Below are 12,692 nucleotides of genomic sequence, written 5' to 3'. Positions count from 1 at the left end.
TTGTTGTAGTAATTAAAATAAAATCGATATTTTTATTACAAATAACTTATTTGAGTTAAATTTGTTAATTAATTATTAATTTAATTTAAAAAATTATGTGCTATGTAAGCATAAAAAATTCTTTTTCATCCTATTGTGAATTATGTGTGACCAAATTGCATCGCAAGAGGATGACATAGCATATTGAAAATATAAAAAAGTTTCTTTTTAAAATATTTAATATTTTTTGATTTTCAGTTTTTTCTCAAAATTTTATTTTTAAGCAGCTACTTTTCGAAAACGGTAAGTCTGACATCAAGCATCCACATAACCGTTATACGTACGACTATTAATTAAGAATAAAAATTGTGATTAATTTATTGCTTTAAATTCAACAGCTCGGAAGCTGTTATCAATATTCATCAGACAGAATTCTTTTCATGAGTTTTTACTTAACCATACACTCTTGCACACAAAGTTTTTTACTTGATAAACATTAAGAAATCCAACACCAACCAATTTTAAGAACAGTTTTTGATCACCCTGTATGTACATATGTACTTCTGTACATTTAGTCGTATAAATTATTTTTATTACAAAAATTTAAATAAAATGTAAAGGAATCATAAATAATAAAATAAAAATTATTCTAAACAATAATAATGAAGAAAGTAAAAATAATTATAAATATAAAAATTTAAAGTGAAATATTTTCAAAAATTACCACTTCGTTATAATAAATGTCATTTTTTGAATGAACGATGTACATTAAGAATATTATAAACTACTTGAATAAATATTAAAAATATTGTATAATTATATGTAAAATAAATTTAAATGTTAAACGTTTAAAAAATATTCTAAAATTTTAGAAGTACATTTATATGTATGGCTATATGTAGATATGTATATATATTTGTAAAGAAATCTGTTTTTATTAAATAATATTAAAAATATGAGTATTATGTATGTCTGTTGTACATACATACATATGTTGTATTTTATATTAAATTATGCATGTGTAATTATTTAATTGAATTGAAATAACTGTATTGAAATTTAAATATAAATTTATATACATAAACATATGTATAGCACATATTTATATACTAAATTATTTTCTATTTCCTTTCAATAAAAGATAAACCCTTAATTTATTAAATTGAGTGTAATATTTACTTAAATACGTAAGAAAAAAAAATTTCAAAAAATATAATATTCATTTTGCATTGAACACCTTGAGTTTCATATTGCAGTAAAATACAATAGCATGGCTGAATTAAAATTCAAATACCTGATTGCTGCATAAGTAATTAAATACTGCATAAATAATTAAATAACAACCAAAACTTAATGAATATTATTGAAATACCTACTTAACTACCTACCTACTTAATTAATTTAATTTAGATTCGGTTGTCTGTTCTATTTATTTTATTAAATCTTTCTTCTCTGATTATTTATTTTTAGTAATATTGATTATCATTAAACATTTCTTAAATAATTTGAATAAATAAAATTTTAAAAGTAAAAATTTTTGATAAATTACCTTTAAACACTCTGTACACTGTTTATTTTATTTTTTGTATTTTAAAATAGTATACCATAATAAAAAGTATTTGAATTTATTAAGTCGCATTTACTTGAATAAATTTTATAAATGAATCAAAAAAGAAAGTTCTACAAAAAATATTATTTTTCTTCTTTTTCTTGTTGTGCTTTTTCTTTTTTATGAAAATTTTATATAATATAATATGCATATAAGTAAGTATATATGCAAATATATTCGTCATGTGAATATAATATGCTTATATTTATGTATATACATTATATATTTTATATAATATAGGAGTACAAGCAGTACATATATACATACATATAAATATTTATACTTATGTAATATATTTTCATAATTATAATATTAAATGATAGTTTTTGGTATAGACGAGTAGATACATATATGCATGTACATATATATGTACATACATACAATTATGGAATATTACTTTAAGAGTTATTTTGCTTATACATATTCATGTATATGTATATGTATGTATGGATTATGAAATTTTCAATTTAAAATTTATTTGCAAATATTAAATTTTATTTTTGTGAAAAATCAAAATTCATGTACAATGTTACAACCATATGTATTTATACAAACACATGTACATACAAACATATACGTACATATTCATCCTTATATTGTTATTTTCTATTAAATTTATTCATTTGGATTTTGCATTTAAAATATAAAATTAAATAAAAATATTCTCATTTTTTGTAATTAAAAAATCAATTTTGTGTGTACTTTTTGTTTGTGTTTCACTAAAAATTTTTTGTGTTTCTTCATTATATTGAAAACCACACGTCGCAATTTTTAAAAATTAGAAATTTTATAAAAAATGTTTTTTTTTGTTTTTTTCTTTCTATTATTTTTATTTTTATAAATTTTTCTTTTACACAAAACACAAATTGTTTTTAAAGAAAATTTTTCCACTTTTTCAGTATATTTTCTTTCCAGATTTTCACTGAATTTCACAATTTTTCCTTCAAATGAAAAAAATTTATTTGTTACCCAAATTTTTTATCTTTCAATTTTTTTCTGTGTATAGTTTTATTAATTGTGATTTCATTTTCTTTTTTGAACTTTTGTTTTTGTAAAATCTTAACACAAAATGTTAATAAATTTTTTTTTTTATTTAACGTGTAAAATGGAAATGATTGGAATGGAATGATAGGGATGAGGGCTTGTAGGTATAACGTTAAAGGGAAGAACAGTTTTTATTTTTTGCTTCTTTTTTCTTATAATTTTCTCTCTTCGAATATTTACGTCGTAATTTTAAATAAATCGATAATATTTTTTCCTCTCTGCAAACGTACTATTAAAAAAAATATTAAAATGAAAATGAAAAGAAATTGCGACTTAAAATTAAATTTTTATTTTTTTTTTTAATTTTTAATTAGAATTAAAATATTTTTTTCTATAATTTTAATGTTATTTTTCTTAATCCTTAAAAAAAATTTTTTTTTTCTTAACCATTATGAAATTATGGTGTTAATTTAATTAAAATATTAAAAATATTTTGAATGCTTTTTTACTTAAAATTTTTGATGATTCTTTTAAGTTTTTTTTTTTTTTAATTTTTTTTTTATATTATTTCTGATTATTATTGTTGCTTATTTTTCAATGGAGTGCACAAACGTTTCGCACGGCCGACAAAATTCTAATAAAGGCAATTTTATTTTCGAATTTCACATATCTTTAATAAAAATAAAAAAAAATAAAAAAAATAAAAGGAAAACAGGCAAAAATGACTGTAGAATTTTTCTTGTATTTTTGTTTTTTTTTTTGTTCTTATTATTGTTATTGCTGTTATTTATTATAATTATTTTTTTTTTTATTTGGTATATAAGGCTTTATTTGGTACATTTTCGAATGGGACACTATATAGTTTTTAATTATGTATGTATGTATGAACGTAATATATATTTACATCAGATTGATGCATACAATTATAATATACGGTTACATACGGTTACGTATATAAGTACATATTGATTTGTACATAAAGTATAAATTTTGGTTATTTAAAATAATATTATGTGCACGTATGTATTTATATAGATAGCTAGGTAATATTAAACACAAATATTGAATATAATTTTCATATTTATTAAAAAAAAAATTATGTATGTACTAATATAAAATTTTTATAATAACATTTAAGTACTGCTCAGAATTTATGTACGTGTATGTATCCATGCCTATACGTACTGTATACCTATATAAATTTTTTCTAGTTATATACTTATAATTGATATTTATATATTAACATTATATGAAGCCTTATATTTCATAATTATACATACATATATATACATATATATATATATTTATGTATGTACATATGCATTTATAAATTAAATTATTTTAATGTACATATACATTAAGTGTATAATATATATATATATGTACATACTAAATTGAAAGGCTTATATTCTTATATAAATATATATACGCAATATATACATACATACATCCATATGGATATGCATAAATCTAATATGAAATTTTTTAAATACGTACATACTTATTCATACATATATTGAAAGTATGTAAGTATGTGTATATAAGTTATATTGAAAAGGAGCGAATAAAATATAAAATTAAAAAGCATTATTATTGTATATATATATATATATATATATATACGATAATACGATAATACGATATGTAAAGTATTTTGTAAATATATATATATATATACGATATATATATACGATAATACGATATATAAAGTATTTTGCATATATATATATATATATATATATGCAAAATACTTTCAATACACATACAAACACATGCACATACAAATCTATGTATGTACATAAACACTTACTCGCATTTTTCCATGACATTTAAAATAAAAATTGTACATTGTTTTTTTTATTTTTGTAAATTATAATTAAGTTCTAGCAAATTTTTGCAATATATTTAATATTTAGCCATTTTATTTTAATAAGAATTGCTATTTTTATAAAACTTTTAAATTATTTGAATTTTTTTTTGAAAATTAATGATTCTGTCTAAAATTTAAATTGTTTAAATTAATCAATAAACAAATTTCACTTATTATAAAAATTTTTTATATGTATGTGTACTAGAAATTAATCCAACTTTATAAGTTTTTTTTTTGCTTTAAGGTGGCGTAATAGAATTCATTGTCAATATTTTCCATAACTCTTGTTTTTTGTTCTGTTGCCTGTACTAAAAACACTTTTAACTTATGTAATAGTTTGGTCTTTTTGAAAATTTCTTTCCAAAAACAAGAGAAACAAGTAAAAATATATGTACATTTAAAAAATTATATGTATGAAAAATATTTGAAAACAAAAAAAACTTAACCAAACTGAAAATACATAATTAATTTTGATAGAACGGTACAAAAAAAAATATTATTCTTTTTTTCTTTTTTGTTGTTTATTTAACCGAATCGACATCATCAACCTTCTGTACTATGACTAAATTGGCAAATACCTATCCTATGGTTATTATCTACTGAAAACAAGAATAACAAAAACAACAGAAGTAGAAGAATAAGAGTAAAAACACATTTAAAATCAAAAATATGGAACTTTTGTACAATTTTTTTTCCTTTTCTTTTGTGTGGTATAAACGTTTACAAACATCACCCATCTTCATAACATTGCAAATATTATACATACATAATAATAATTGTATTGTTTGTATATAAAATGATATTGAATTTATAATCCCCCTGTTCTCCACACTACCGGTTTTTGAAGCATACATCTATGGATTTTTGCCATGCCATATATACCTTTCTTATGTCTATCTATCGTTCTATGTATATTTGTTGTATTCTATAAAATTTTCTCTCTTATTCTCATTTCGCTTTATTTTCTTTTTTATTCAATATTCTTATTTCTTTTGTTTATTTTATATTTTCTCTTCTACTTTTCTATTCTTTTCTCTATATTTAAAAATAATGTTTTCTAATCGTATATACATACATATTTACACAGGATTTTTATATGTTGAGTTATGTACGAATATACACGCATACATATACAGAATATGAGTAAATTGTCGAGTATTTTTTATGCACGTATTCCTATGTGAGTGTATATATTCTTAAATATTATTAATACATTTTTATACACAATTTAAAAAAAATGAGCATCTCCTTTAACAATGAGCCAAAAAAAATATTTTTTTTTTATACACCACACCACACTATAGTTTCATCTTTGTCATCTTTGTATACTGTACTTTATTTCGTTAAGCCTTGTTACATACGTATTTAAATACATAACATATTATAAATGTAAGTACGTAAGAATAAATGAATAAGAATTAAGAATCAAAAAATAAGTTTTATTCTTAGAGAAAAGTCGATTAAATCATACATACACACATACATAATAATATTAAATGATTTGGTTTAATGATTTTATAAGAAATATTTAAAAAAAAACACAAACATTTCAAAAAATTATTCTATAACCTGTACTAGCACATTTAAAAAATTTTTATTTTAATAGAGCCGAAGTTGAGAAAATATTGCAAATTATGTACTACATACATATTTATATTACGTATGGATGTATATTAGCAGTTTAATTTTTTCAAACACACCACATATAAAAATTATTTGTCTGTGTGTATAAGATTGAAATTATAATGTGTATGTTTGCATGAAAATAATGCAATCGAACACAAAAATAAAAGAATTGTTAAAGAATATTATAAAAGAAAAACAAAAATGAATATTTTTTCTCTCTTTGCTTTCTAAATTGTTATTATTTTGCCGTTATATGATTGAAATTTTTTCTATAGAATTACAAACACACGCGCACAAATTGTCAAATGAGGTGTAATTATCAAATGTGAATGTTTTGTAGTAATGTGTAGGTTTAAATAAATACATAAATACATACATACATACACGGTGGAATAGAATAATGCACAAGTATTTTATTATTAAAAAAAGAATAAAAAATTTATAGTTTTTATTATGTTTTTGTTTTTGTAATGCTGTTAGAAAGCCTATAGCCTCTCGTTTCATTTTATACTTTATAGAAAAAATAGAAAAAGGTTTGGTTGTTCTAAATACCAAAAAGTAAAACGCAAATTCAGACCTTTTAGTTTTTTTTCTTCTTTTTTTTTCTCATTCTATGCAAGTATAAATTTCTATTTCGCTTCTTTCATAATTTTGTTTCCACTTTTTTTTTTGTTTTTTTTTTTTTGTTCTTGTTTTGGTTATAGAAGCATCTCTTCTAATTTTTCTTTTTGTTAGTTTTCTTTTTTCAAAAACGGTACGGTGTTAGTGTGTATAAATTGCATTTATAGTCGCTGATACTGTACCAATAAAAATGTCCTTTGCAAGGATTTAGTAAAGAAAAAAAATATTGCGTTCACTTAAAAAACTACATACAAATAAGCTTATGTAAGTTTTAATATGAATGTAATATTGTAATATGCGGATATACATAAGTATGTTTATACATATATAAGCAAGAATTTGTATGTTTTAGACATATATGGGAAAAGAAATCAAAATTAAACAGAAATTGTTTTAATTTTTGCTTTACTCATTTCATTTAACAATTTAAAATGGATTTGGAATTGAAAATTTATTAAAAGGGATGAAATAACAAACGAAAAGAAAACCCTTTTCCCATTTATATTATGTACATATTGAAATATAAAATTTTGTACGAGTATGTACATTCGTACAATACAATTGTGCAATATAGAAAAATATTTTAATAAAAAAAAAAAATCATATTAATATTTAATTTTAATAGCGAAATATTTGCGGTCTGTACTTATTTACATTTTTTGTAACGAAAGAAGTTATTTCGGTTAAACTAAGTTAACAATTTAGAATTAAATACAAAAAAAATCTTACATTTTTCATTCAATTTCTTTCAGTAATTTCGAAAATATTCGAAATAAATTTAACAAAATAACTTAAAATTAAAATCAATATGAATAACAAATGAGCAATCAAATTATAATAAGACTTCAATTTTTATGGAATGATTTTTGCAGAAAGTTCTAATTAATTTTAATATTTGAATTTCAATAGAATCAATTCACAATTATGTCACATATCATGTTCAATAATGATTATGCTCACTATTGGCCATCATTTATTTGGGATAAATAAATTATAATATAAAAATACAATTGTTTAGAAACCAATGATATTTAATCAATGGATTTATCGGTACAAACCTTTAACGGTTTTTAAGTCTACTTCATTTTGATAATATGCGGCAACAACTAACACTTATTTATTTAAAATTTAATTATTTAATCATTTTTTGCTATTTCCTGGGAGTATACAGCAAATAATGATATTAAATAAAAACGGAATAAATTTAGAAAAAGTTATGCTAACATTATAATTCTTAAGTCGATAAAACGAAAGAAAATAAAAAATATTGTTTAAACCTGTAACTAGTTAATTCTATAAGTACTTGAAACGTACCATTAGGATGCAAAAATCGCAACAAATATTTGGTTTGAAAGTGGTAATTTCCGACTGAGGTGGTAAACTTTAAAATCTCACCATTTGCGACATTGAATAATATAATTAGGAAGCTTTAAAAAACTAAAAAAATGCACTTAGAGCTGGAAATGGTTATTTTCTTATTTAGATCTATTAAAATCAAATGTAGTTCTATATTTTATGGTTGTTCTATTTTATCATCTTCAAAATTTATAGTTGTAATAGATCTTTTAACCCAAAGTGCCTTAAAATTTAAAATTTACTTGAATTTTTTAAAGTGTATTTAAAAACACTGTAGGCCTATGAATTAAAATATCTTGAAAATGTCAAAAACAAATTTATGCGAACATTGTCACAAGCCTTATGTATAAATAATTAAAAAAAAAACTTGAATTTAAAATTCATTCCTTAATTTTAACTTGACTTTACTAAGACACGTTAATTTTAATTTTAACAAAACTGTAGTGAATAATATTAATTTTTTGTTTTCTAATCGTCATTCCATCTTTCTTTTTTCGACAATACTAGTATTCCTAATTTAAATTTTCAATATTCAACTTATAATGATAATTTATTATATAAACATTATAAATTCAATGTGAATAGTCACATTAAACACAACACAAAAATTAAGTGATTTAACCAACAAATTATTATAGATTTAAGGTTATATTATTCTCTAAATAACATATAAGTATACCTCGTATGTATGTATAATGTCCATTGTATGTATTTATGTACATATTTTATGTATAAATGTATAATACAAGTCTATTTTTTCTAAGCTATAATTTATTTTAAAATTATTAAAATATAAAATGAATAGATGAGTCATAAAATGAAAACAATTACCTATACCTATTTCTATTCTATACAACTGTATGTATGTATACCTTCGCATATATAATTTTGTTATACATACACATTGTATAAATATAACAAAAGTATATTGTGTTATTATGAACTCAACTATTATTGTATTTTATAAATGTAATGCTAATAAGAAAAATTCACCCCTTTGACATTCAAAAGCGACACAAAACAAGAAAAAGAAAAAAAAAAATGAGGGAAAAAAAACCACCGATTATATAAAACTTTTAAACTGATAAGCTTTTGTAGTTTTGTTTTTGTTCATATAATAGTTTTAGAATTGAGAATCATTTCATCATTTTATAATATTATTATTTAATTTTAAATTTGTTATTCGAATGTGTATAATTGAATTCGGGATTCATTCATAATACTATAACAAAAAAATACAGGAGATAAGGAACTTTATGGGTTTCTTTAAGTTTGGAATTCATTTCAATTATAATATAATCCACGATTTATTCTAAGTTACAAATTTGTACCAATAGCAGTTCCTTTAAATTATACTTTTGAATCAATGTGAATTCAAACAGGTTAAAACGTTTCAGTCCGTATAAACCGATTGAGTTATACCCTGCACTTTCATTGTTGTTTGCAACCTGTTAAACCATTCTATAGAAACTTCAAGAATATATCAGACTTACAAATAGACAGACGACTGCCAAGTTTCTTCCTTCCCTTCACGAAGGTGCAGGGTATAAAAATGTGCTCGGTAGTTCGTAAAATTTGGAACTGACAATGAATTCGTAAAATAATACTGACAAAAATTTACGAAATAGTTTTAGCCCAAAAAGGAAGTATTGGCTCTAATTTTTAGTTAACCCCTATTTTTAATTAAAATAATTTATAAAAAAATCCATATAAAAAATCTGACATTTGAAAATTTTATTTTTTATATTTTTAAACATTCAATATGTACTCAAAAGAAATTATAAATTACGCAATGGGTTAAATTTTCATTTTTTTCAGTGTATTTGTACTTTAATGTATTTTACTATTAGATGATCTAGTGCTGAGTGCAGTGTCATGTTAGCAATTTATTCGTATAGGGGTTACTGTTTTATTAAACACAGTAAAGCTTGTCAACTCCAAATCACGCCAGGCTGAAGTACCTGCAGAAGTATTTAGTATTGAAAAGGCGGAGTAACTGTCAAACGCCAAAACCGTAAAAGTTTTGTATTAAATTTAAGATTTAAAAACTTAAATCTGTCAGGTTCAGGTTGGCTAAGGAGGGATGAGCCGAGTGAGGGGTGAAAAACAGTGTGGTAAGCAGTGGTGGGATAGCCAGAATTGATTTTTGTTTTTTGGTGTAACATGTTATAAGTGTTTGTCTGAATGAATAAGAAAAATTTATTTAAAATGAAATTATTTAGCAAAATACTTTGAAATTGAACAAAAACTTGTGTTTAATATATTAGCTCACGGAGTAAATTATGAATGCTGAGAAGGTCGGAATATTTTTTGTTTTAAGTTTCCCAAAACTTGACTATCCCGCAAAGAAACTTCAATCTCTTACGATTTCGTTCCTGACAGTTTTCACCGCCCATGCTTTAGGTTTTTAGTGCTATACAATAAATTTGAAAATAAAATGTCCACAGAAATAATGAATAACTCAAAAATAAATATTTGTTAAATTATGAAATTTAAATTTTATTAAGTAATTTAATATTTTAAAATAGTCATTTAATATTAAAAACAAAATCAGACTCGTAGCTATAAATTTAGTAAAGCATGATTTCTGTGACTCTGACGTACTTCAACACTCACAGAAAATACGATATAATGGAAAAAAACCCTTGACTAATGAAACATAATTTTTGGATTACATAATAATTGTAATAATAAAATTTTTATTAAAAATAACTAATGCAAACAAGAGATAATGCTTAGCAAATGTGCATTGTGAATTTATGATACAATAACAAATGCACATATTACACAGTTATATATATATCCATACATATATTTTGCTAAAATATAACTTTATTATTACATCATTTGCATTTAAATTATAAAATTATTACGAAGAACTAATTATATTATTCATAATTTTTTATTATTTAAAACCCATAATTAGAAAATATGATTAAGGCTTTAAAAATTTTTGGAACAGAAACGGGGAAATTATAATTTTGAAATTTTAAATTATAGTGTCCTTATAAAGCAGTAAAACCTCATAGATTAAGTAGTAATTAAATTGTCATTTAATTAAAACCTCCTGGAAAATTCATGTATTTAGGCTTCTTAAGCAAAAACATTAATCGTGATAAATAATATATGATGCAAATTGGTGACTTCGATCAATTAAATTTTTCAATTTATTCAATTTAATTCAATTTAATTTTTATAGTAAACCATTTAAACTTTATAAAATTTGTTAAATCCACCGCACAATTCTCATAGCTTTTTCTTCGTTCTTCTAAAATAAAATTTACAATCTAATCGATTTTAAATAAACGCGTAAATTGCGTTACACAAATTAATTGTCTTAGGATAAAATTCAAAATGCATTATGAATTTGTCGCCTTGAACTATGCAATTTACAGTATTTTATGGATTTTTTTTTGTTACGCATTTTCTTTTCTGCTGCATCATCAATTTAATTTTTTTATTTAGAAAAATTTTTGAAATTTATATGTTTGCATTTTTTTTATCAAACTCTAGTATAAGATGCAATTATTATAATTTATTGATTATGCAAATCGATATAATAAATAATATTTAATTTTTAAAAGTTTTGAATTATAGGCGATAACATAAATTATTCGATGTATTTGGATAATATAGATATTGCAAGGCTTCGCCTATAATCGATTACTGGGTAGTGTCACACGTTTTATTAAATATTGTATAAAATTAATTTATTTAAAATAATGAAAGTTTTAAGCACTAAGTAGTACTATGTTGCAATTAAAATTAAACGTATACAAGCGTCTACTGTCTTAGAACTTAGAATTGAGATTTCGAAAAAGATTTTACAATGTTATTATTCTGAATTTTATATTGTAGTAAATCGTTTTTTGAATCTGACTCAGCTTAATCGTAATGAATTGAACTTTAAAAATCTTAGGTATTACTACAATACGGAACATAAACCTTTATTAAATATCGGTATAAAAATAAAAATATATAACTATTTAAAAACATTCAAAATTTAATAAATTCTTATTAAGTTAGAAAATTAATTTTTGATGAGCTTACTGTCTATAATAACGAACTTTTATCGAATTTTGAATTTACACCACAATTGTTGCCGATATTTTATAACAATTATGTGTTCCCAGAATTTTTTTTTTAATTTTCTATTTGAGTACTTAAGTACATGACATGCTCTTGATTACATTGTGTGGTTTATTATATATAATTTAAAAAATGCATATGAAACTACTTATTTTTGAGCTAGTGAAATCTTATAAGTGACATGATCTATTCATAATATTTTATAAAATTAATGACGTTTGAAATAAAAAAAAAACAAAAACCGCATTTGGTGCTTTTTTTTTGTATTTTACTTTGTAGACTTTTTGGCGTACATGCGACCATATGTGTTGTTAAATATTTAGAATTTGAACATAACGAAAACACATGCTCTGCATATAAATAATATAATTAGTTAAATAAACTTATTGTATATTTAAAATTACCACAAAACTTTGTAAATTACATGGTAGAATAAATAAGTGCTTATTCACTGCCACATAACCGTTTAGGTAATAAATACAAAGTAATCATATTGTAGGTACAATGTAAAAAAATTTTAGAGTTCAAAACAAAGACCTGTGATATTTTAATGTATAA

The 12,692-nt window shown here is 22.0% G+C and overlaps 1 long non-coding RNA gene across 4 annotated transcripts in view; it reads right to left on the bottom strand.

The window, feature by feature from the left end:
• Positions 1 to 12,692, bottom strand: part of LOC129612458 (uncharacterized) — a 64,430-nt gene that overhangs the window by 33,104 nt on the left and 18,634 nt on the right. The window contains exons 1-2 of one of the 4 annotated variants that reach the window (XR_008697234.1): positions 3,082 to 4,021; positions 1,529 to 1,659 (exon numbers count right to left, since the gene is read on the bottom strand). The exons of 2 other annotated variants lie outside the window; for them this stretch is intronic. This is a non-coding gene — a long non-coding RNA (uncharacterized LOC129612458). Of the gene's footprint in view, positions 1 to 1,528; positions 1,660 to 3,081; positions 4,022 to 12,692 lie in introns of those variants that run through there. One more of the 4 variants, XR_008697233.1, reaches the window with a different exon arrangement.

The sequence above is a fragment of the Condylostylus longicornis genome, unplaced genomic scaffold (genome assembly GCF_029603195.1).
Source record: "Condylostylus longicornis isolate FDR11 unplaced genomic scaffold, ASM2960319v2 ptg000004l, whole genome shotgun sequence".
Lineage (NCBI taxonomy): Eukaryota > Metazoa > Arthropoda > Insecta > Diptera > Dolichopodidae > Condylostylus > Condylostylus longicornis.
This window is presented reverse-complemented; position numbering and strand designations above follow the sequence as displayed.